The sequence below is a fragment of the Sebastes fasciatus genome, chromosome 5 (assembly GCF_043250625.1).
Source record: "Sebastes fasciatus isolate fSebFas1 chromosome 5, fSebFas1.pri, whole genome shotgun sequence".
Classification (NCBI taxonomy): Eukaryota; Metazoa; Chordata; class Actinopteri; order Perciformes; family Sebastidae; genus Sebastes; species Sebastes fasciatus.
In genome coordinates this window covers 20283580-20309578 of record NC_133799.1, presented here as the reverse complement: position 1 = coordinate 20309578, position 25999 = coordinate 20283580, and the positions used below count along the sequence as shown (strand labels likewise).

The window sequence follows — 25999 nt, the reverse complement described above, 5'->3', positions numbered from 1 at the left end:
AAAGTGGTTGACGAGAGCGATGAGACAGAACCAGAACAGTAAAGTTGTGGGCCATAAAACCAAAACAATGAGCTGAAAGATGCTAAAACGCTCCGTAGATCTTAGGGGAACTGCAGCCGGGTGATAATTCTTTGTGGGTCTGTCACTATGAGCGACACCTCTCACACCAGACATAATTGATCAATTGTTTAAGTAACAATCTTGATTAGACCAGCTTTCGCAACATAGTTTCATTGCATGGTTAAATTGCACGTCATAATGCATTTATCATCCTGTCATGGAGGTGGAAAGGCGGCTTCTATTGTTTTGTTCCTGAAGAAAAAAAATCTGCATATTGAAATAAATTGAAACTAATCACCTGAAATGTAGGAAATCAGTGTAAAAAGACTTAGGGAAATGTTTAACAGTGATGTAAAACATATTGCAAGTTGTTGTTTAATGGACTAAAAATATGCAAATATGACTAATATGACTTCAATAACAACAGCTGCTACTTTGCAATTCCTTCAAGAAACAATTTGCTCAAACAAATGCCAGAAAATGTCCACTGATCATATTACATTCTAAAATAGTTAGGATTTAATTTTGGGCGGCGGGCTGTGCTTATGCAAATAAGACTTGAGTGTGTGTTGATATTCTGTAAGAAAACTGTAACACTGGAGTCGGATCTTATCACCAAGCTTCAGCATCAAGCTCCCAGCCCTCTGGACCGTGATAGACACAAACGGCTGGCTTATTCACACTGAGCTGTCCTCTTTACTGTTTTATTGCAACAGTCAGTACTTGTGCATTTTGAAGGCTCCGTGCTGAAGGATGAGGAGGTCCCGCTCCCTCCACCGTGGCGGTTGTTTGGGTGACAAGGCACCTTTTTAAAGTGTAAGATGATAGCACAGACTGTAGAGGTGGACAGAAATGAAACAGAGTGAGGATATTTTGTTCTTGAGAGAGGAAGGGGGTCTCTGGTGTCGGTGCTGACGGGGCTGTTGAAGCTAAACTTCTCCTGCTTTAGTTTGTAATACAACCGGGCTGCAGGACGCAGCCTTTGATCGTGACATTGTCTCTCTGCTCACAGCTAATGTTTGAAATTGAGCTTTGTCTGCAGCAGTGAACAGAGGTGTGTCCGTTATGGAATCGGTCAGTGTTGGTCAGAGTGGACTGACTCTCTTCAGTAGATTGGAAAAACCCCCTTACGTGGTGTTTTTTAGGGAGATGTATTCTTAATCCCTCTGTCCCAATGGAGCCACCATCACTGTGGTATGACTGATGCTATTAAGCCTCATTAACATGTAATTGCTTTGACAAGGGCACAAGATGATATCGGCTTGGCTCACAGTGAAGCGAAATATAAAGAAAGTTTGCACGTTGTTCTCTCATCCCAGAGTTTCTTTTCTAATCACACACAGAGTTTGTTTCCAGGGAATCACAGCTGAATATAGTTGCACAGGGTGTGATTTACTCTGATCACACTTTCCATCTGTCAGCCGACAAGACAGACGGGGGGAGAACTGTCGTTAGTTTTGGATGAGGACTAACGGTAGAAACACAGCCAGGAGGTGGTTCCAAAATAATACCCCTTAAAAATGGAGATACGCGTTACTGTTTGAGTGCCATGAGAACTTTCTGACTATATTCTGTATGACAAAACATAAAAATGTTCCATCATCTACAACATTCATGGGCTTTGATTTGTCAGCTAAATATTGAGTGTTCCTTCAAGATAGATACAATGTTGAGCATGAAGGTTCATTCTTCGGTCTTGTAAACAGTAGTTTGACCAAGAAAATCTAAACTCAAGGTCAGTTCGAGCTTTCAACCACATGTCATTCGTGATCGTCTCCATGACAACTGAGCAGACTAGTGACCTAACCTTGTGAATCTTATATGTTTCTCGGCAATCCACTGTGAAAGTTTGTCTTTTAACCGTCCTTCTAAACCAGAGGTGCGAATGTGATTGTTTGTGAAGAATGCAAATAATGTTCATTACTTCTCATCGCACTGATAAGTTAAGCATCAGTTTACTTTGCTCCAAAGATTGTTTTTATAATTTGATATCTGCTGCCGATGTGGTAGTTTCAGGCCATATGACCACCTCATAAATGTGCATGTGTGTTCTCAACTTTTAGAAATGTATAGTGCACTGTGTGAACCGATGACTTGTGTTTATTATGACTTTACTAGCCGGCTATAGCAACAGGGAGTTAGGAGACAAAAGTGGAAATGGAACGGAGAGAGAGGTTTTGATTCAACTCTGCAATACTTTTTGAGTTTGTCCAATACAATGCTGGATTGCATTATTATGTCCACCCAAAAACAAATATCGGTATGGGCTGGTTTTGGTGGGAAAATGCAGGATATTAATACTGCCTTTCACCAGTATCCACTCTTAAACCCTTTCAGCACCTCCCTGCTTTGTATTGCGCTCATACCTCGCCATGGGAACATCATTAAACATAAAGCCAAACCTTCTCTGCTCCCTGCCTCTCCACCAGGTCAGTCAGAGATTGTCTCATTGGTCATTTCTTTATTATAGACCAATCAAAGCCCAGCTAAACAGCCTCCTGTCTCCTCCCCTCTCGGGTTCATTCATTATAGATCACCTGCCCCCCACCTGCACGGCTTCATTACTCCCTCATTTACAGCTTCTCTGGTCTGCTGACTCTTCTTTTTTTTCCACGCTGCTCCTCCTGGTGCCGTTGTCTCAAACCACCAGTGTCTCCCCTCTCTTTGTCTGCCTTCCCCTCACCTCCTTCTATCCTTCACTCTCAATTCCCATCGTCCCTTCTCATTTTCACCATTAGGTAATTTAACCCTTCAAGCAGGCGGTCATTCTCAGTGATTGCAAATGAGTGAATGCAGTTTGTTGATTACCTATTAGTGCTTGTGTCTGTCATTTCTGGGTCAGTGAGCTGCGAAAGGATCGGTACCATGACTGACCCCCCACATACGACACTCGCATATCCCTTTGTCACACATATACACTGTTTGTCACCTCAACCCAGCATTATTTTTCCCTTCCTATGTCGAGTTGCTCAGCGATGTTGCTAACCACAAGGAATTGACAAAGCCAATAATTTAATAATAAAAAGACGCCTACAGTTCTTGGCACTAGAGCCCAGAATCCTTTCCCTGCCTTGTTGTAAATGCTCATTTAGTTGGAGCTTATTCAACCTGCACCCGTGTGTGTAATATTGCAATATGAATAACAAACTAATCGACCTATAATTAAGTATAATTATTGATTTAATTGACATTTTTTATGAAGCTGGCTGTACTGAATTTATTCCCGTCCTAATGTTCTCCCTCTGCTTCTGTGCTTAAGTCGCTGTTATTGCTTTTTTCATTGACCTTGTTTGGTACTCAGCAGGCAAACCACCCAGGGAAAATCACAAGTACAAACACACAATAAGCTTAAGGCCACATCACTGTCACAAACAAATGGTTAGCTGTGCAAGGTTGCCATGGAGCTCTGTTAATGGTAAATGAGTGAGCATATGTGGAATCCACTCAGTATAGGATCAATCTTTTTCACCTTGTCTCTAACATATACACACACATATATTCAAATACAATAAAAGCTCAACCTCCCCCATCATTTATGTGTGTGTTTACCCAGGCTGGATGTGCATCAATTTCAGCTTTCTTTAAATGAAGGCAGATGGTGTGAGTCTGTATCATATCCTTCAAAAGATTAGCATCAGTTCTTCAGGATGGTTATGTAACTTATTCAATCTTTTTTTTTTTTCCAAAAATGCGAGGATTTCTCTGCATAATTGGGAGCAGAATGTCTAGGTTGACTGCAACAGATATTTTTGTATTCTGTTGAACAAATTTAATCTCGATGCAACAAATATTTGTGGATAAATGTTATTTTGATGTGTAACCACGCTAGTGCTCGCGGCTGTAGGGGTGGTAGTCGTTGATCAGTCCACCACTTGGGTTTAGAAGATGAATTCTGCTTTGGTGATTTTCCTGACTTTTCATTTAGGCGCCACCATGAGGTTGATATTTTTGGTTCTTACTGAAATGCCCCCACACCTTGAATAGATTACCATGGAGACTGGTACAGATGTTCATGGTCCCCAGAGGATGAATCCTAATGACTTTGGTGATCCCTTTACTCTTCCTCCATTGTGGTTTTGAGTGGTTTTGGATCAAGCACAGGGCTTTCCCCAAGGAGACCGGTATCTGTGTCCCGTGTGAAACTAAAAATAACGTACTTATTTTAACCCAAAACATGATCTTTTACTAAACCTAACCAAGTAGTTTTGTTGAGAATGCAGTTTTTAAAAACACCAAAAGCGCCATGAGCGCTTAAAAATGATATTGTTGGTATACACATATGAAGAAATGTTGTTATGAAACATTTTTGGTTCAGAAACGTCAAGATTCATTGTATCCGTGGTTTGCAGAAACGTCCAATGCCAACGTTTTATTCTGGCGACTGGGTTGCTGCTAAACATAAGCATGATTGCTAACACGTCTGTAGTGTTGTTGATATGAAGTTGACTAAATGCAAAAAGAGGTATAGGGTATATGAACTCGTAGTCACACTGAGTCATTTGTGCTTTCAAGTAATTGTTTTAAAGATAACGCTCACTCATTGCTTTATCTTGCACTCTGGGTCAGAGTCTGGGTCACGCATTTGTTGTGTTTGATCGAGGTTGCAGAGAAGACGGAGCATTCGGGATTGGAAAACAAAGTGAATATAAAGCTTGAAGAGCAGAAGTCTGCCTCGGCGTCTGTATGTCTGCTGACCTTTTTAATTCATTTCCACTGCTTCACAGACATAAAACAATCAGCAGTCAATTTGTTTTCTTGCCTAACAAATATATCTTATGTTCATTATGAAAGAATCGTGGCTTTGACTTTGTTCACACTATACATTGAAGATCCTCGCCCACATACTGTATCTTGAGATATTTTCATTGTGTTTCTGGGGATGTGAAATGCACTATTGTTGTCATTAAAGCTGATTTGGGCTTTATGATCGTTACACCTTCAGGTTTGAATCTTCCTGCAAATAAAAGCACAGCCCGTGTCTCAGCCGAGGAGGTTGGAGTAAACTTTATTCCAAAAATCCTCTCAGGGACAACAAACACATTTCTCTGCTGCGCTTAATTATTCCGTTGGGTTTCAGGGGTGGCTGGACAGTATTTTAAGAAGCCAATTCTCCAGGGATTAATTTCTCTCATGGTTCGCCTAATTAAGGTATTAACAAAATGTAATAAACTCTTGCCAGAGGATGCTTCCAAACAGCGCATTGCTTATAGCTCCAACCACCACATCAAATATGTATTTAATCTAAGTATAATGTAGTGGCTACACAAGATAAACACATTTACCCCGAGCTATAAAGCCCAGGGATCGATATAAGCTCTTTCTTTGTTTACTCTCTTGTTTGTAGTTTGATTGCCTCCCGGTCATTCCGGGAAGTAGAGAAGCAGAGAGGTAAAGAGTAGGAGAAGCAGAGAGAAAGGAAGCACTGTCTCAGTAGTCTTCATCATCTCGACCATCATCATCATCAAAAAGGTCCTGCCCTATTGAAGAGTCTGTGTGTGAAGAGATCTGATAAGCTTAGAGGGGTTGTGGCGCCACAGTCCTTTTTGGTGTCAAGCCCACTGGAGAGTCAGTCCGGCTTCAACTATATTCTTTAATGCTGAAGTCAGTCTCAAGCACACAGCCAACATTAGTGTGAGCGCAACTCTCATGCGCTGCTTTGAACAAGACGAGGACTTCAGCCGTCCTCACGGCACAGCAATTATGCCATCAACGACGTGTCTGAAAACATCAGATGATTTGCACAAAGCGATGTCGCGTCTTTAAAAGTCTTCTCCCGACAGTGATCATTAAAGTTGCATTTCATGTTTTCGCATCTCATCTTAAATCAAATGACATTCCCAATACCACAACTACTATTGCACGTTATGTACGTCACAGTGTGGTTGGTTAGCGATATTCTCAGTACGTGAGTAAAAGAAGGCGTATTATATGGAGAGTATTTTCACTTTGATGCTCAAAAGCCAGCTTATGAGCCGTAGCACTGCTTTGCACAATGCTGTGTTTAATGTCACGGTATAGATTTTCATCTTGATCTGAATTTGTTATCCTAATCTGTCTTTTGCGGTGTTAGAAATAGGCATTTCTCTCACGTTCAGCTACTGAATAACGGGCTTTTTTGAAACTCTACCAGGCTCAACTAATAGTCTCTTTTCTGCTCCAACAAAGCTTTGAATAAACTGCAGACCATATAAAATGCAGCATTATAAGTGCTGACTCCGGCCAGAAGAAGAGAATACATTATACCTGTTTTAATGTCCCTTTATTTGCTGTTATTTTTATAATAAACTTTAAGATACTGCTCATATTATTATATCACTCCAGGGACCAGCAGCTGAATGCAATAACACTTGTGCTTATAGGACAAGTCTCGACTAGATCTCTCCATTAATTTGGCCTGTTAGCGGTTCTCTGGGCCGGGACTAATACCTGTGTTGAAGCAGACTTTAGTGCCATGGTCATCACCTCTTGAACAGCCAGTTTGAGGACCTGAGGGCTTCAGAACCTGCTGACATCTTCATACACAATTTCAAGGTATACTTTGTCAGCATAGCATTTACATAGGCATACACCAGATGAGGTCAGCATTAAGTAGTTTTTGATTCCCAAAAGAGATTACTTTGTCACTTTTTACCCTTTCTTATTATTGTTAAATAACAATACGCTTTCCAATTGCTTACTTTAGATCAGGAAAATGTGGCCTTTATGTTTTGAGATACCTCACAGTGGTGGTTCTTAACCTTTTTGAGTCACGACCCCCCAGAATAATCAGGTTGGTCTTCACGACCCCCCGGCGTAAACAGCTGTATCTATGCGCCTCCCCTTGCTGATTCTGAGTGATTATTGGGAATATTCTTATCAATAAATGTAGGATATAATGTTTTGTTTGTGATGACTTTGTTTAGTTTGAACAGCTAGCGCCTAGGCGTTGTCCAATGCGCTCTAGGCACTGTGGATTTTTCAAATTGCCCCCGAAGGCTTTGTGAATGTGAATGTGAATGTGAACGGGAGAATGCTTACATGTAATGTAAATCGCTCTGAGTGATCGGAAGACTAAAGGCGCTATATAAATGCAAGTCCATTTACCATCAAGAGGAAATTTGGACCTGATGGTGATGCTTAGACAAAAGGTCAGGAGACCAAAATCAGTAGGAATCATCTTATGGGGACCTCAATGCTGCACTCTTAGAAACTGAAATTGTTATGAATATGTCAGTAATAGAAGTTAAAGATTTCTGTGTGCCGTGTGTCATGTTCAGACACTTTGCCATTAGCTGTAGAAACAGGTGGGTTTTCTAACGGAAAAGAAAAGGCTTTGTTTATTATGTGATATATAGGTGAGATTGAAGATACAGTCAATTTCATGTGTTATCGCTCATTATAAGGAGATTTTTCAGATCATAACATGGCAAACTCAACTCCAACAGGCAACAACAGCTGTCAGTGTGTCAGTGTGCTGACTTGACTATGACTTGCCCCAAACTGCATGTGATTATCATAAAGTGGGCATGTCTGTAAAGGGGAGACTCGTGGGTACCCATAGAACCCATTTTCATTCACATATCTTGAGGTCAGAGGTCAAGGGACCCCTTTGAAAATGGCCATGCCAGTTTTTCTTCGCCAACATTTAGCGTTAAGTTTGGAGCGTTATTTAACCTCCTTCTCGACAAGCTAGTATGACATGGTTGGTACTAATGGATTCATTAGGTTTTCTAGTTTCATGTGATGCCTGGATCTTCACTAGCTTTAAAACTGAGCTTGCTACAACCTAAGAATTGCATGTTGCGTTAATGTGTTAAAGAAATTAGTGGCATTAAAACAAATTTGTGTTAACGCGTTAACTTTGACAGCCTCAATGGTAATGTCATGTGTAAGAAGCGTTGTCTGACAAATAGTGCAAGGGAACTTTTGGTATCTTATCACTATAAGGGCTGGGCACTTGTATTGTGTGTGCATGGAACAATCACTAATATAATATTGGAGCATACTGTGCCATGTTTATTCATAAGAAGATGTGATTTTTAAATGACATTGTTTCAAATTGGTGTCTTAATCTAGTCTTTTTTTACAGTGCATTTTAAAGTCAAAAGGTCACCATGCAACATTTATGAGTGAGGTGGCAATGATTAATTTATGGTATACCCTTGGTTTACACATGTGATGTGTGCACAATGTGTTTTCACATTCCATGTGAAAGCAGCACTATTATGTAGCTGCTACACTAAACCGGTCCAGCACCACGGACAGCTCCTTGAGTCTAAAGAGGCTGCTATGATGCACTACTTTCTTCCCCCTTCAGTGACCTTCATTACAACATCACGTTATAAAAAAAGTATACTGGTGAAAATACACTCTGCTTGTACAATAGAAAATGTCTTTTTTTGTTAAACCAACAAAAAATAATGCAAGCAGTCCGAGCTCTGCTTAAATTATACAACTCTGCTGAACAAAGCGTTAATCTCCCTGCACGCGGCTCGGCGTCTCATGGGGGGTCATTATTCTTTATATGCAACAAAGCGGTGGGTCGCTCACACCGCCTATGAATGTGTACCAGCATTGCAAGCTCGTTCAAAGCTGCAGTGGGTAGAAATGGAGCAAATATGATTAAAAAAATAAGTTATTTGTATAAAACGGTCACTTTATCCTGACAGTAGTGCATGAAACTGAAAAAAATCATGTGCATCTGTGTCTTCTGTGTCCTCCGGTGCTCCTAATGGTATCTGCAAGATTTCACAGACCGTAGGAAAACAACCAATCAGAGCCCAGTTGGAGCCTGACGTCTATGAGCAGCTGTCAGTCACTCGCGAACTCCGATCAAACGGTCAAACTAGGCAGCGCTGATCAAATATGAATCAATATTCTGTTACTGTAATGCCTATTTCTCGCCTCATATGTTTTCAGAAACATCTTGTAGTGTACTGTTTAGCTGTAAAATGAGAAAGTTATTGACCTGGCAGACATGTTGAGATCAGTTGAGGAAATACCAAGCACCGCCCACCAGCCAGAGCACAGCCAATAGGAACGCTCAATAAGAACGCTCTCTCTGAAATGAACTGTGATTGGACAAAGGCTCAAGTCACAGGGTAGATTTTTTAAAGAAACAGAGCCATGAGGAGGTGCAGAAGTCTAATTTTCTCTCAGAACACTTGAATTACAATATGCTGAAGTTTTTATGGAATTTTTGCCCAATGATGCCAAAAACCTTCTGCCTACTGCAGCTTTAAATGATTGTATTACATCACTCTGCAATGCTTATTTTTACACGGATCATAATAATGATCTTTATGTTGCAAAGACTAGTTTGTTTTAGGTCAATGGAAACGTTGATTGCTACTCAAGCCTGCCAACTAAATCCTTGGCAATTTGAGCATCAGGTCTAATCTAATTTGATAGTCTAAGCTAGCTCATTGCAAGTAAACCTCAGGTCATTGCAACGAAGCCAAACCAGGTAATTCCATCCCCGAGGTTGTTAATTACAGCTCTCAGACAAAAGCAAAACGGGATTATGGGCCCTACACACACAGTTGGGCTGAGTTGCCAAATCAGGTCTTTTCTGAGCAAACCCTCCCTTCCTTCATGTTTCCTAAATGACAGCAGCAGGGGGATCCGGACTAATAGCTGATCTGTGTGGGTGTGTTGCGTCCCACATCACATCATTTATCACGCTGAACAAACAATGACAACATCAGCGGGTCATCTGTCACATAGTCAATGCAGTTATGAGGCGGTTTGGAATTAAGTATTAATATTTGATGGCGTTGGGTTGCAAAAAACTCTTTACGTCAACCTCAGGACCCAAAGCACCCCCTCCTCCTCCTCCTTCTCCTCCTCCTCCTCATCTTCATCCTCCTCCTTCTCCTCCTCCTCCTCCTCCTCCTCCTTCTTCTACTTCTTCTCCTCCTTCTCCTCCTCCTCCCTGTCCTCCTCCTCATCTTCCTCCTTCTCCTCCACCTCCTCCTCCTCCTCCTTCTCCTCCTCCTCCTTCTTCTACTTCTTCTCCTCCTTCTCCTCCTCCTCCCTGTCCTCCTCCTCATCTTCCTCCTTCTCCTCCACCTCCTCCTCCTTCTCCTTCTTCTCCTCCTTCTCCTTCTCCGCCTCCTCCTCCTTCTTCTTCTTCTCCTCCTTCTCATCCTCCTCCTCCTCCTTCTTCTCCTCCTCCTCCTCCTCCTCCTCCTCCTTCTTCTTCTTCTTCTCCTCCTTCTCCTCCTCCTCGTCCTTCTCCTTTCCATCCTCCTCCTCCTCTTCCTCCTCCTCCTCCTCCTCCTCCTCCTCCTCCTCCTCCTCCTCCTCCTCCTCCTCCTCCTCCTCCTCCTCCTCCTCCTCCTCCTCTTCATCCCCCTCCTCCACCTTCTCCTCCTCCTCCTCCTCCTCCTCCTCCTCCTCCTCCTCCTCCTCCTCCTCTTCTCCTCCTCCTCCTCCTCCTCCTCCTCCTCCTCCTCCTCCTCCTCCTCCTCCTCCTCCTCCTCCTCCTTCTCCTTCTCCTCTTCATCCCCCTCCTCCTCCTTCTCCTTCTCCTCCTCCTCCTCCTCCTCCTCCTCCTCCTCCTCCTCCTCCTCCTCCTCCCCCTCCTCCTCCTCCTCCTTCTCCTTCTCCTCCTTCTCCTCCTCCTCCTCCTCCTCCTCCTCCTCCTCCTCCTCCTCCTCCTCCTTCTCCTCCTCCTCCTCCTCTTCATCCCCCCCCCTCCATCCCTCTCCTGCTATGTGAATAGAGAGCCTGCGGAGCGCCTCTTTTGTTCAGTAGCGCTCAGCTGCTGGAGAGGTGAGCAGCATACTGGCGCTCCTCCACTCTTCGCGGCTGCCGACTCGGCTCGTCTCCCCGTAAAGAAGCGTGCACACCGCTGCTGCTCCGGACACTTGTCACCCGCTGCATGCCAAAGCGACACCGTGCATGCCCGATCTCTCTGCCTCTCCACCCGACACCCACAACTGCTTCGTTGTTTCGGCTTGTTTCTTTTACGCGTCGTTGGATGGTTCAGCTCCTCTCGTCTGTGCCGCTGTAGCCTTTAACCACCTGCACCGTCTCACACCGTCTCAGCTCCTCTAAAGGCTTCAGCATCGCTCTACATTCCTGTGGACCGGACCTCACTTCAGCCCAAAGGTGAAGCCGAGTTCTTTAAGCTGCTTTTTTTAGGGGCATTTTGACAAAAAAAACAACATTTGCAGACAAAGTACATTTAGAAAAAGAGGGATTGGATTAAAGCTTAGTTTTTTTGGGAGATGAGCTTGTCAATACTGTTCAAAGACAAAGATCTATGGTTGTGATCAGAATTACATGTGCATTATAAAGACAGGGCTATTGTAAGAGGATCATTCACTCCTAAAATCACTTTATATTGCTCTGAATGATGCTTATATGAGGCTGGTTTTCAGAAAGATGTTGTTTTGCCATGTTGGAAATGTATTTAGATTTTACGAGAGATCTTTGTTTTTTGCTATCTTTTTTTCAATTCATGCTTTTCTTGTAACCAAATTCATCCTACCACCTGACTTTGGGAAATAAGGCTTTCTTTTAGAAACGTAAAATCTACTATTCTCTCACATAGTGCACCCCTTATGTCATTTTCGCATGATGTCATGACTGTCTTATTATGCTGCATCTGTTTAACAAGTAATAGTAGCAGAATTAAATATCATTCCCCTCTTTTTTCTCTCTTTGGAAGCTACTTATGTTGAGCAACGTAAAGACGAACAAAGTCTCTGTAGGATTTGGATCTGTGTGACCATCATTCCACCTCTTGTAGTAAAAAAAAACAACCCTTGTCTTCCAGCTGCAAGCCTCCAGGTGAGGCAGATAGGGGACAGAGGGAGCTATTGGCTCGGGTGAAAGTCGATAGGCAGCTCAGCCGGGGCTGTCAGCACTGTCAGCGAACCAGAGAGAGGGGAAACCCGAGACATTATCTCGGATGGCACTAACACTCAAATGGGTCTCTCAATTATTTCTGTTGGAGGGAAACTTTGCAGCCGCACAGCAGCACCTTCGAACTGATCAGAGTGGAGGAGGTCCGAGCATGGGGGCTGTATTTAGTGGTGCTGTCTCGCAGTGAGGGATGCTATAGTGAGGCTGGAAAAGAAAACAACTTTTCGTCTGCTCGTCTTCATTTTCAGAGTGCATGGCAGGGTGTCAGATAGAGGATGGCAAGCGAGGGTAGGAGCGGAGTTGCTCATGACCCCCTGGGAAATTAAGCATGAGATTCAGCCAAGCAGTTTGTGAAATGGTTACTAGTCTCTCTCGCTCTCTGTCTTGCTCTTGCTCTCTGTTAGCCTCTTATTCTGTGTTGCTCTCTGTCTGGTATTTGCACACACACACATACATACATACATACACACACAATCAAAATTGATCCATTTCTCTGATATGTTATCCCTCCTAACCCAACTTCCCGTCGTCCCACATGTGTGATCCTTTATTTGGCCCTTAGTGTTGGCACTTAATGTGCAAGGCCAAGCCAGAACCTGCAGACAGGCTGGCTGATGGATCAGGAGCTTCTGTTTCCCAGCTGATGCAGAGCAACGCCACAGAGATCACAAAACATCCAGCTTCATTTTCATTCTGTGGCTGATCAAATGCTCCCTCCTCACCCTCCCTCCTTGTGTGTGTGTGTGTGTGTGTGTGTGTTAGCTGCTGGTCACCTCTGTTGCCAGTTTCCTGAATTGTGTTAGCAAACTATCAGCTCCTGTTGCACTAATAGGATGTGGCTCCACATTTAGCTCCTCTTTTCACTCATTCTGCCGGCTTTTGCTTCTCTCTGCCTCTTGCACTCTCATGCATATTGTAGAAGCTCTCTGTGTTTATCTTTCTGTCTCTCTCTCTCTCTCCTCTCATCAGTCTGTTTCTTTCTTTCTCCCGTCTCGCTCTGCTTGGACTCTATCACTCTGGATCTGCTGTTAACGCCATTGTTCTCAGAAGAGGTGTTCCTTTTTTTTGCCGGTGTTGCCAGTTCACTGCCCCCATTTTCACACCTTGTGTGTGATGAGGCAATACAAAGGATGAACAATATGCCTTTAGAGAGAGGTTCACTGCCTCTCTGTGGCACCACTCCAACTGTGGTCAAGGCCAAGAGCAGCTCAGGAATGCCGTCATCACACCTCAGGAGAAAGACAGAAGGGGAAGGAAAGAAAGAGAGGGAGGGGTAACAGACTGTGAGAATTTTACAGAATGATCTGCTCTTTGCACAAGGTCGCGTTGTCGTGCATTTCAATAATGCGCCTTTTCTGCCTGGCTGCACTCCGCTTAGTACAGACACTTGTAGCGGAAGACGTGAATGGGCAAGAATTCAATTTTGCACTTGAGTAGTGTCCAAGCAAGTGAATGGGAAACTGATTTTTTTTTTGCAAATGTAAGACATTAATATTCCTACAATGAACCTTCTGCTGTGCTTAAAACAAACAAAGCCACCCTGGCTCGAGATGAAACAAGGGAGAGCAGCCAAAGCAACTGCACTGTATCAGTACGGAGGATCTCTGGGCTTGAGTTAGGCTGTTTGACTGGTTGAGGGCCTCCAGCTACAAATCCCTTAGTTGGAAGTGTGTGGTGCTATGAGTCGGTTGTGCTGCTTTGGCTAATGGATATAATCCTCATAATTCTACAGTGGGAAAAAGAGATTTTTTTAATTGTTTTTCTGTGTCTTTGCTGAAAGTTCAGTGCCTTTGGCTCACTGTATATGTTACAATTGGATGCAGCTTTTTTGGCAGTGGTGGTAGAAGGAGTAGGAGGGATGCTGGAAGATTCCTGCAGAGAGAGAGACTAATTTACAGACTTAGATAACCCTGATCCAATTATGCAGTGAAAACACACACACCAGCCTGTACACATATTCAATTCTGTTTGTATAAATGATCAAGAGAGTGTGTGCTTTTGTACTGTCTGTTAAAGTTCAGGTTGGTCTGTGCACATGCATGCGTATGTAGTGGAGCTTGTTAGCCCGCATAGTTCATCTCACATAGGCTGGGTTCCTTTCCTCCAGTCACCGGGTCATTTAATGAAGGCTGCTCCTTTGCCTATACCGGAGGACGTCAATCTGCTTGATAGACAGCTCCTCGTCCTCGCACTCCTCCAACCCGACACCGCCGAGCAGATGGAGCAGACCCGGAATGGGCTGCTGCTAGCTTTGCCTTGGCTAATAATTTAATAGTCTGGCATTAGCCATATTGAACTAGCCACCGCTCCGAGAGCCACACAAATGAGCAGCGCAGCTGGGCCATCATGGCCAGTGGCGGAGCAGACAAAAGCCCAGGAGGCACAGAGGCAGGATAAAAAAGGTAGTTTACCACAATCCCCCCAGACGCACCTCGTGAATATTCATCAAAGACCCCCTCCCCTCCCCAAACCGAGCTCTGCACCCCTCTCCCACCAAATGTATTATTCAAAGGAAGCATTTTCCCTATTAAATACTATAAATAAATAACGACATCTGGTAACAGTTTTTGTCTGCTGAATTAATGACAGGGGGAACCGTCGAGTATCTTCCAGTGATTGGAGGAGGGGGGGGGGGTGCACGGTGGATTTCCTTTCAGCTACCTTTCCTCTCCTCTCCTGGCCTTTCCTTTGTCTCACCGGTTGGGTGCGATGCTTCATTTGTTAAAGTCAGGTGGCATGTCAGTACATCTGAATTGCGTTGCGTCTCTATCAATCTCCTCCTAAAACACCCTGAAGGGGATGCAAACACTGCACAGCTGTTTGTTTTAACATTTTTTCCTGCCTGAGTTAATCCTCAGAAAAAGAAAAAAGCTCCCTGTGGGCTCTTTATGTGCTTTTCAGCAACCCGGACAGCTCCTGAAGCATCGCCTGTTTTGTCTACCTCGTGGTGTTTCTCTCCTTGGTTAACAAAAACTCGACAGGGCACATCTTCACGCACAGCGAAGGAGTAAAAGATGCATCACTCACGGATATCAAGTATCTAATGTTGGCATCATTGTTGTACAGGCTCTATCTGTCAGACTCTGATGAGCTGGTAAACAGGGAGTGCTTGAGAGGCCTACAGATGGCCAATGTTTTCCACTCTTGTGTGCCGCCGTTCCCAGAGGACAAGCGCATTTTGTTGTGTGTGCGCAAGTGTTCAATTTTAATTTGTAGAGGTACAAAGGAATCCCCTGGATCTGAGAAAAATGGGAACTAAAGCTAAAGAAAATCACGGCCTAAGTGGGTAGAGAAAGAGAAATGTAAACCATTGTGACTGAGAGTGATTTCTGCCTGTCTTCCTCCACCTCACCTTCTAACACGGCAGGGCTATTTATGAAGCCGAGGCACCAGTGTGATACTTACAAAGCTCTCCTCGCTAATCAGAGATCTAGCTCTGGGGTTGCTGAAACCAATCACATGGATTTATGGGAGAGAATATCAAAGTTGTATAATTAATTTCATCCAGATCCCTTGCACCCAGGTCGGGCTGATCCATGCACGCTTGCTGGCTTTGTTTGTGCGTCGGGGTTTTGCATGTGTATGTGCACAGTATTTGATTTTTGTCGCTATTGATATTGGTTAATAATTTGTAGTCACACAAAGTAAGACGCGATGTGACTTTCCCTCCTTTGTGTTATTCAAACAAATACTGAATGGTGAACGCCAGAAGAGCATTATGCGTAGAATGCCTCAGTGCATAATTCCTGCAAAAGGTTTGTTGTTGGGGGAAAAAAATCAGCTTTGCTTTTTATTCCATATACCAACCAGAAAAAAAAAACAGGTTTCTCTAATCCTCCCGTCTGTCTCCCTGTGAATCATATTTTTCTTAAAGGTCTTTATTGTTGTGGTAATACTGCCTTTTTAATGTTTTCACATCACTCAATTTTATTTTATGATCATGCTGCTTCTTACATTCTAATAAATCCAGAGGCACACAGACACATACACCAATAGGTTTCACTGAAAACTGGTGGCGCTGGTGGAAAAGATCACTAGAGACATTAGGATTCATCCTCTGGGGACCATGAATGCCTGTGCAAACTGAAATGGCAATCCATCTAAGAGCTGTTGAGATGTTTCAGTCTGGCGATCCCTACAGCCATGCAGCTAGCATGCCTTTAAACAACAAAGAGTGAAGCACTCTGCTGAAAGATTCAGACAGATGAGAAACAGACAGACGGAGAAAGCAGCGGCAGCTGGCCGACCTGCAGCCCTCACCAGGTGGATTTAGTCAATTGTGTCCAAACGCAGCCTTTATGTGACACTTGGATTTGCGGTCCATGTCGGTAAAGCCACCTGACAGATATCAGCAAATATTCTCCTTCAGAGGTTTGGACCTGTGTGTGTATAGATGTGTGGTTGTGTGAGTGGACAGGTCAGTGGGATCCAGAGATGTGCTGAGCTGAACAGAATGAGCCTTAGAAAGAAGGCTAAAAGGCCAACGTGAGAGCTACCTTCATGTGGGAAGTGGTCTTTAACTGCAAGACATCTATCTATCTATCTATCTATCTATTAGGGATGTTATTAATTAACTGTTTAACAGTTAACCAACAATAAGAATTTTGATCGATTAATGCAATCAGTTAAACGGTTAAAAGAAATATTTAAAATTAAATAAAAAGCAATCAGAGGAGCGGCTTGTCACGTAAAGGAGGATAGCTGGTCCACCTTAACAGCCCACCATAAGTGAGCTGGAGTTGTGGCTAACTTCAGGGTTTAACCCCCTTCACTTTAAGATACAGGAACTTGGCTTGGGTCTTGAGGAGTTGTATCATTTATTCACCAACAAATAAACCGTACACTGCATTGCACCGTCGTCACACGCGGTCTGTTGGACACTCGCTAACGTTACGCCAGGCAGACACACAGCTGACAACCTCGCAGCTAAACTAAATGATGCGGTGGAGACTCGGACTACTGGGAAAGTGGCTGCATGTGTCTTCGACAATACGCACAGCATTGTGGCTGCTAACTCTCTCGGACGAGTGAACTGGGGACAACAGTTTTCCGTTATTTTCACACACTGCAGCTGGCGATAAATGATGGATTTAACCTGTTTGTGCATCGGCTTTTCGTTGCAGATTTCTATCTAATTTTCTTAGTTTACTTTCAATCTACGTAGTAGTGGTGCAATGGTTCAACAAGCCCACGGTTTGGTTTGTATTGCGGTTTTTGGGTCACAGTTTCGGTTCGGTGTGTTTTGCACATTAGGTAGAAGAAAAACATAACCATTTCCAATGTGTTTAAACTCCAAAATATATATAGATTGATTGATAGTAATGAATAATATTTCTATATTATATAGCCTATGTTCAGATAATTGCCTCTTCCTTGTCTATCGCACCTCATCAAATAATTAGCAGGCCTGTATTTAATAGTGGTGCAACGGTTCAACAAACCCACGGTTCGGTTTGGCATCCCTACTATCTAGTCGTCTGTCTTTCTACAATAAGCGGCAGTGAAATTATTATGTTACCCAATCCCGATCAGACTTTGATTCCTCTCCGAAATTTCACTTCATCTCCTCCGCACAGCCTTGGGGTGCTGAATGAAAAACTAGGGACACCATCAAATTGATTTTAATATGGAATTTGTAAGGCTCATAGCGGGTTAGATGTCCTGCCAGTAGACTCGCTAGTCGTTTTGCAGTCCGTAATAAGATTGCCAATGCTCCACCAAAGTGGCTTTTACATGGAGCTATGAAGCGTGCTGCCTTCAAAGCTCTGAGGCATTAGAGCCGATGGTAGAAGTAGAGGTGGGAGGGGGTGGGGGGGATTGGGGGCGCGGATGTGCAGGTGTGTATGTGTGAGCAAGTAAGAGCTTGAAACTTTCACTCAAGGCCTGTGCCTAATGTGGGACTTAGTTTGTAAACGGACCAACGGTTTTTGAGGAGGAAGGGCATTTCTTTTGCCAGAGTTTCTCGCATTGTTCACAAGAAAATTGCATTTTTAAAAGTGTAATTTCCATTCAAATTGCTTTTTTGCTGTGTTTTGTCAACACAGAGCAAGCGAAGAAGTAAAAACACAATTGTTTGCTTTCCAAATCAGGAGAAAACCCGACTGAATACGGAGGTCATTTTTTGTGGTCGCACATTTTAATGTACCAAGGCTGTTAAACAATTGCCATTTTGTGGCTTTGTGCCGAAACTCCGCTGACAAACTCCCCTCACTGGTTAGACTACAGCTTCTCCGCTCTTCTCTGCTCTGGCAAATTCAAAATGAACTGTCGGGATGGTTACCAGCTCTGTTGTGTAATTAAGTGTCACGCTGCAAAATTAATAGAGAAGAAAATAAGTAGTGGAAAATGCAGTCCATGAAGAGACGTTGCTGCAGTCACTCAATCAGAGTCAGCCAAGAATGATATTAATCAACTCTCTGTGTTGGCTGTGAGTGAGTGTGTGTGTGTGTGTGTGTGCCGTGTTTTGTTTCTGTGTGTGAATTTGCAGCACACAACATCTGATTTCATCCTAATGGGGGCTTTCTGCATCCCTCTCTCACCTCCCTGGAGCCTTCATAACGTTAAACCACGATGAACTACGTCCCCTGTGTGTCCTTCCTCTGACCACTTTCTCTAGGCTTTTCCCCTAAGCTGCAATTACAGTTTTTCTCATTCGCTTTGGCTCAATTCTTGAATGAGAATTGTTTTTTTTCAAAACAGTAAGTTCAAATCTCTGAACAATTAGTTTGTGTTGCTCACAAAAGATTTGAATTTCTCATTCATTCAAGCAAATTGTAACGTGATTTGGCACATGTGCAATACGAGTAAGTACAATCACCACTCGCATATGTCTTGCTGGTCAAAACTGATGAGTTGATTCTCAGTGAAATTGTCGTCCGTCTAAACATTCTTCCATCGTTTGAGTCGTCACATGCAAAATGATCCATTCAATTATCAAAATCTGTCAGACATACATGTATTTTCCATAAATATCTATGACACGGTGTTACGTACTGTGAGGAGGTACAATTAGTTTTTTTTTTGCTTTACTTATTTTTGGCATGGATGTCATTTTGTGGCAAATTTTCTGTTCACTTTATGTTACTTACAATGTAAGCTGGTCGCGTACATCCAAAACCGTAGTAGGCCGGTGCTGGATCAGTAGAAGACAGCAATGAAAAACATAGAAGGTCCGCACACTGCACTGTAGCTCCCTTAGAGGGCAATTTATTGGCACATCTTTGTAAATTGCCCTCTAAGGGAGCTACTATATGTGACTTCACAAGAAAGATCCAAAGTGAATTTTCAGTTTACAGTACATGTAACACATTGTTACACACACAAATGTACTGTATACATACAAATCTAAAAAGCTCCGTGCGATACACAGCAGCATTCAGCTAGACAAAACTGATATTCTTGTACAGTACAGTAAGCAGAGAGTCTCAACAAAAAGTAGAACAAAACGGAGCTGTGATGTACCGTGAAACAGTTGTGACTATTGCTCTTACAGTTTAGAGCCAAAGCGATTGAGGAAGCTGTAATGAGGTCTGTCTGTCCTGATAATTCCCCTTGGTGAGTAGTGCTGCAGCCCTCCAATTTGCTCTTGGTCCTTATTGATAAATTTGGCAACTGCTCTCAGAACTGTTGCTGGGGCACATCTAGTGTGTGTGTGTGTGTGCGTGTGTGTGTGTGTGTGTGTGTGTGTGTGTGTGTGTTTCTGTGTGAGTTTGTGTGAAAGGTTCGTCCGACAGCATTGCTATCCCCTAGTGTGCAGCTCTGTGCTCAGATTGATCGGGGACTGCTGTCTGTGATGGATCATTCTCTGCACTGGACTATTGGCTTAGCTGTTGATCACTGACCACTGTCTGTCACCGAGTGTGTGTGTGTGTGTGTGTGTGTGTATGTGTGTGTGTGTGTGTGTGTGGGGGGGGGGTTATTGTAGCGGTACCGTGGGAGTGTGTCGAGTGCGTTCATTAACAGATAATCATTATTTTGCTCTGATTCTTCTTATCTGGGTTTACTTGCTCAGTCCAGCTGTTACATTAGTGTCCCAACAGTTTAGTGGAGGGCAGCAGAGAAAAAAGAGCCTTTTTTTGAAGGCGTAATTGTAGTAAAACGGCTTTTCTCTGCTGATGCCCTCTCCTTGCTTTAGTGTACGCTGGGTCTGTGATCTCATAATCAGTGTTACCAGATCTCACAAGAGAAAGCAACCAGGTTTATAGAAACAAGCCCAGAACAAGTGACTGTACCTGCCTACCACAATATGAGAGAGGCGGCCACTTGATCACTTCATATTTATGTATGAATTTATTTTGGATGCATACATCTCATTTCATTTTTTGCATTGAATTGCATTTTTACATCCATTTTTTAGCTTGAGACTTTACATTTTTCTTGTTCTTTCTTGTCTAACCAGTTCGGGATGATGTGCTCGTGTAGCACACTTACAAAAACGGCAAACAGCCTTTGAATTGTCCCCCGCTTAAAGGGGAATCCAATCAAAGCCCACTTTCTGTTTCCCAGTCTTTGTTGTACTTTTTGCAATATTACACCCACTCAGTACCTGGCATTGTGAGCTAAACTCCATCAACCCGGTGCAGATTTGTCTCACAACAACAACAACACTCTGAGTGGCAGCGGTGGCGGTGAGCGACTGTCAGTCATCTGTGTGTGTGTGTATGGGGGAAGGGGAGGTACGAAGGGATGGAGGTTGTGTACGGATCCTGTAACAGGACAAACTAGACCGGTATAGAGGAGAGAGACAGGAGGAAGCCCAAATAAGCAACTGCACTTTAGAAACAAGCCCAAAAACCCACAACCCTTCACTATCAGTATTTGTGAGTGACTTTTCAAGAAAACAAGCCCAAAGTCGCTTATAATAAGCAGACTTGGCAACTCTGCTCATAATGCCCGACTGCCCACTTGCTGCTGATTTTGTCATGCAAAGGCACAAACACAAAAACACCAGGCTTTTCTATAAGCTCGTAGGGCTGCAGACACCTCAGGCGTGAGGCCGAGCCATAATTGGGCCTCGTCTTAGCGTGACCTTTATTGTTTTGACAGAGAGGGGTTCAGAGGGAGACACACAAAAGCTGAGGTTATATCCTCTCCTCTCCTCTTCTCTCATTGTCAAACCACCAGCCTCAACAGTGGACGAGTAATGCACGAGCAGCTGCTTCCCAAAGCTTTTTCCAAAAGGGTCAAAGCTGTCTGAAGCTGTGGAGTGGATGTTTTAGCACTCGCCTCAGTGGGTAGTCTGTGGGTTTGTGTGTGTGTACGCTCGACTATACACGCATTTTGTTTTTGTCTCGGCTGTGGTAACGCAAGACCGGCACACCGAGAATTGCGAGATGGTCCAAATAGCAAGTCAGCTCCGCGGCGCGTGATGTGATTTACCACCGAGCCATTAGCAGTCAAGCTGTGTGTGCTTCAGGTGTTCTCGGAGGGAATGGAGAAAGAAATACTCCCCGCCGCACTGCACACTGTTTTTAAAAGCCCCCTCGTGATTTATTAGGAAAACATTTCTTTAGACCGCCCACCTTCACTTCGCCGCCTTAGAACCTATACATACAGAGTTTGCACACACTCATGCACTCAGTGCTGAGGTGGCAGGAGAGCAGTTTGGAGTGGATTTAAAGTGGCCGGTGGAGATTCACAGTGGATCATTGCTAAGGATTCTCTTCACTGACTATGTGTTTGTGTGCAGTCAGAGTGCTACAAACATCATTAAATCTCCACCCATTCTTTCTTCCCTGTTCCTCATCTTCTCTTGCATCTCTCTGCACGCATCAAGGTCACAATTGAACTTTGAAGAGGCCAATCCAGCAATCACGCTCCTTGATTGCGCTGTTTATTCTTAATCAGGATCTCAGACAGGACAGCGTCTTCAACAACCCATCACCTCACACCGCTACAATCACAGCGTTTGTCATTTCTTATGTATTACTACAAACAGCCTTAATTGGCTGCTGTTTCTCCCTGGACCACACTGCTGCTGCTGCTGAAGAAGCTGCTGCTAGTACTTTTTTTAAAAATGCAGACTGAAATTACGTTGTAAATGAATTCTCAAGATTGCAATTTGACTCTAAGTGTCATTTATAGATGGCGTTTTTTAGATGGAGGTGCTCCAGTTCACTCGGTGTTGTGTGTCCCCTGCCCTGTCTGGTTTTATGTCTGGGCTGAGCTTTATTTAAACCGCCCACCTGCGTACCATCCAGCGGCGGTGTTATGTCCAAGCGGCTATTGCCTTTTCCTAAAGCCAGCAGCTCAGGCTGCTCATCTTGTCACAGCCGTGGAACCGACTGCCAGCTCCCCAGGCCTCCTTGGCATCTGCTCTTTGCATTGGCCGCCAGATAAATGAGGTGTTTGCTTTTCTTTGGCAGAGCGGTGCCTTTCAGAAGGTCAGCGAGGGTCACTTCGCTGGGGAAAGTGAGCTCTGTTGCTCCGAACTCAGCCCGTTAAAGGACCAGTAGTTCTGAATGTGTTAGCCCATTAACCACAAATCGTGTATGCTTAAGCCTACTGCCAACCATTTCCCAAAGCTGGCCATAAGTATGGAGATAGATTTCCCGCCTTCCCCACACTAACTGGTTTCACTGCTGTACAGGATGAAAGTCAACTCAGAGGATCAGTAATCCATCAGGGTTAACATTTAGTCTAACTATCCTCTTTTTGTGAAATGTTAACAGAGTTTTGAAACCTTTGTGCTTGGATGGAAGCTACAACATTTTGTGCCGGCTGTACAAATCTCTGCAAAAGGTTTTCAATTCAAAGCAAAATCGTAACAAACAGTATCACCCTTACAACCTCCATCTCTGGATAGTTCGTCTTCCAGGCTCAATTTTCTAAAGACTTAGTTTCTTGAATACTTTTATTAGGTGCCAATTCTCATATTTTGGATTTGACAGCTTGCTTAGACAGGCACAAGTTTCAAGAGTCAAGAGTTTCTGAGACAGAATTTCATCCTGAGCTGACATGAATTGAAAAAAGGTTGAAAATTACTCTAAAAACATATGGTATGCTTTTGGAAACTGATTATCAGCGCCCTAAAGTATTATAATTTTTAGCAGCATGGATTTTTTTTTATGGTTATGTCCGTCTGTTGGTTGGTCAGTCGATCCATCATGTTGGTCCAGATTGAATTGTCTCAACAACAATTGGGTGAGTTGCCATGACATTTTGCACAGGCATTCAGGATTCCCAGAGGATGATGCCCACTGATTTTTGGTGATCCCTTGACTTTTTCTTTTAGCGCCACCAGCACCTTAAAGTTTTCAGTTATACAGAGAAACATCATCTACATGAGTTTTTTGCACAAAATTTTTGGTGTGAAATGTCTCAGCAACTATTGGATGGACCTTGAAAACTATGTGGCCCAGTCTCAACAAAGACGCTCTATAACAAAGATCGTGCATTACAAGCTCCGACGATGGTTTGAAATGGTATACACTTCCTGTCTCCTAAGTGGGTGTGGTCATGGCATGTCCGCCCCCCCCCAATCACCCCACCTCATTTGGAAATGTTGCAACATCGTGTGGATGGATGAAAGCAGATTGGGTTATATTTGCATAATGTATTTATATTTTCTTTTGCTAACATTAGATATTTACACAGCTAACAGCCATATTTAGCATTAGGAACATTAGTTAGTTGCCAGATCTTGTGAGTGTGTTGCTGAGACAGAGAAAGGTCTCAAACAAAGTACATTTTTTCCTGATTTGTTTGTCTGAAAAATGCCATGTTAATGTCAGAATGTTCGGAAGATATGCGGCTTGAGAAAAAATGTGTCCAGTATTTACTTTGGTGACTATGGGGAGAAAGAATCGGTCATAATCTGTGTTCACGTTCACTTCTCACATTGGAGTTAATAGACTCGAACATGCTGCTAGTCTCCTAAACTGACTCTCAGTGCAGCGTCTCCTTTCTGAACTGTCTCTGCTAACAATAATAATGAGGTGGAATACAATGTGTGTGTTTACTGTAAGGAATTTAAGAAGAAAGTGGGACAGTGGATGCACAGTGTTATCCACTGTATGATTTCTGATTTTTAGACATTTTAGACAAATGCCAATGGAATATAAATGCACATTAGTGACAGATTTTATGAATCTGTCATTTATTTTAATTTTTTCAGTATTTTTTTTGCCCAATTTTTGCCTTTGTACAGTCGAGATCTGACAGCAACAAAGGTCTCCACCAGGGAGCCCAATCAAGCTGCAATTTCAACTGCATTTCCACACAGACATTTGAAAGGGAAAGAAATATAAAAATACAAAATTAGAAAAATATTTGAGTCTGGGAGAAATCTGCTCCGCTAATGGGTCAGCCTGAATAAAGCTTGCGTCTGTCTACAGAGAATTTGGCTCTCTTCTTTTTTTAGAGGCATGCAAGAGATCTGTGTTGTGCCAACATCCTCCGTCAGCACGTCTCCCTCGGTTAACAGATGTTTTATATTCTTTTACTTCTCCGTGCTACATCAGCCCTCCACTCATCCATTCATCCACAACTCCACATTTCCCCTCCCTCTTTTCCGTTCCTTTCAATTAAACCTTCCGGCTGATCATTTACTTAACAAAGCTCCCTCCGGCCCCCCGTCACTCCGCTCAGCCTCCGCGTGGAAGTGCATTTTGAATTAGCGCCAGGTGTTTGTTTTTCCTCTCTCGGTAAACATTGTTTTGATGAGTTGAATTAGATTTGCCGGCGCCTCCTCCTTCAGAGAGGAGGCACCCTTATGGGAAGAACTATGTAACTGGAGGGGTCTGGTGAAAAAAACAATGACACACTGCTTGAACATCATTCAGGGAGTTCATGGTCAGACTCTCCTCTTTGATGAGCTTGTAGTGAATTCTTTAGGCTGTTCATGCTCCGGTGCTTTGTAGCTTTGCTCACTCTGTGGCCTCACTGGAGTTTTTTTTTTCCTCAGGTAACATTTAAGTCTCTCTAGGTCTGGATGGAGCCGCGGTTGGCAGCGAGCTTCTTCTGTGACTCATTATATCGGAGCAGCCTGTGCTTTCATGTTCTTTGTCATTAATTATACAATGCCTACGTAAAAGATGAGCATGTAAGGAGCTCTTAGCGTTAGCATGGGAACCTTGTGCTTCTTAGCTTTTGTCTCACTGCTTCTTGTTTCTTTGTTTGAGTCTCTTTCACACCACAGGGGAGTCTGTAACATAACATTAACAAGACATTACAAACAAAAGCTTCTATTTCTTTCAAATATAGCACACATAAGACACAAAAGGGGCCTGTGACAATAGCACCAAGAAAATATCCACAACACCCCAATCTCATTTGTTTCTGCTCTCTTCCTTTTTCCCAAATCTCAAATCCACCGATGCCGTACCACGTACGTGAAGACAGCCGCCTGTATTATTTTGTGCGGACACACTGCACCACAACACTTTACACCACCGTTCACACCCCTTCTCCACTGTGAATGCCTCAGAGAAGTAGTATTTTCCTTGCCCCACAGCACATGCAGCTATACTGCACCTTCACTTCTTCTCTTGTCAGGTAACGACAGGTATTCTTCTGTGGTCTTGTAGCTGTCACAGTGGATGAGGAGAAACATATTCTTTGGTAGAAAATATCCCGTCCATATCTGGACAAGGGATGCCACGGTGAGGAAATTTAGTTAATAAACTCGTGACAACATTACACCGCACATTTCTGGCAGAAAGTCCTGAAGGCAAACTTCTCCCGTGTGCGAACTGCGCTGCCCACCGGCTGCTAACAGCTAACGTTAACTAGCTCTCCTTCTGCCGATTTCTTGTTCACAATTTAGCTTCACGCTATGGGTGCGTTTGTAAAAGAGCGCACTCTGGCACAAACTGGACAAATTCAGAGCAATATTGTAATGTAACGTAACCGTTCAGTTATTCAGAGCATCTCACTCTCGGAGCGGTGGAGCGTACTCTGGGTATTCGAACAAAAGCATTAATGCCGATCTCCCGATTGCATATTTTTACTGAATATCGGGACATCCCTAATAAAGATCACATTTATTTTTCACTTGCCTGATCGGACAACCGCATGAGGCATTCCACTTGCCTGAACACAAAGTTTACTTTGCTTAAATGTCGAGCCCTGGAATTATTGTTTCAAT

General features: G+C 43.5%; 1 protein-coding gene across 2 annotated transcripts in view; it reads left to right on the top strand.

Annotated features, from left to right (window-relative positions):
* The window catches only part of ncanb (neurocan b), a 218599-nt gene that overhangs the window by 23793 nt on the left and 168807 nt on the right, over positions 1-25999 (top strand). Inside the window, exon 1 of one of the 2 annotated variants that reach the window (XM_074635643.1) lies at positions 10776-11154. The exons of the other annotated variant lie outside the window; for it this stretch is intronic. The gene's annotated coding sequence lies outside the window, so the exon portion shown is untranslated. Of the gene's footprint in view, positions 1-10775; positions 11155-25999 lie in introns of those variants that run through there. 2 annotated transcript variants of the gene reach the window in all.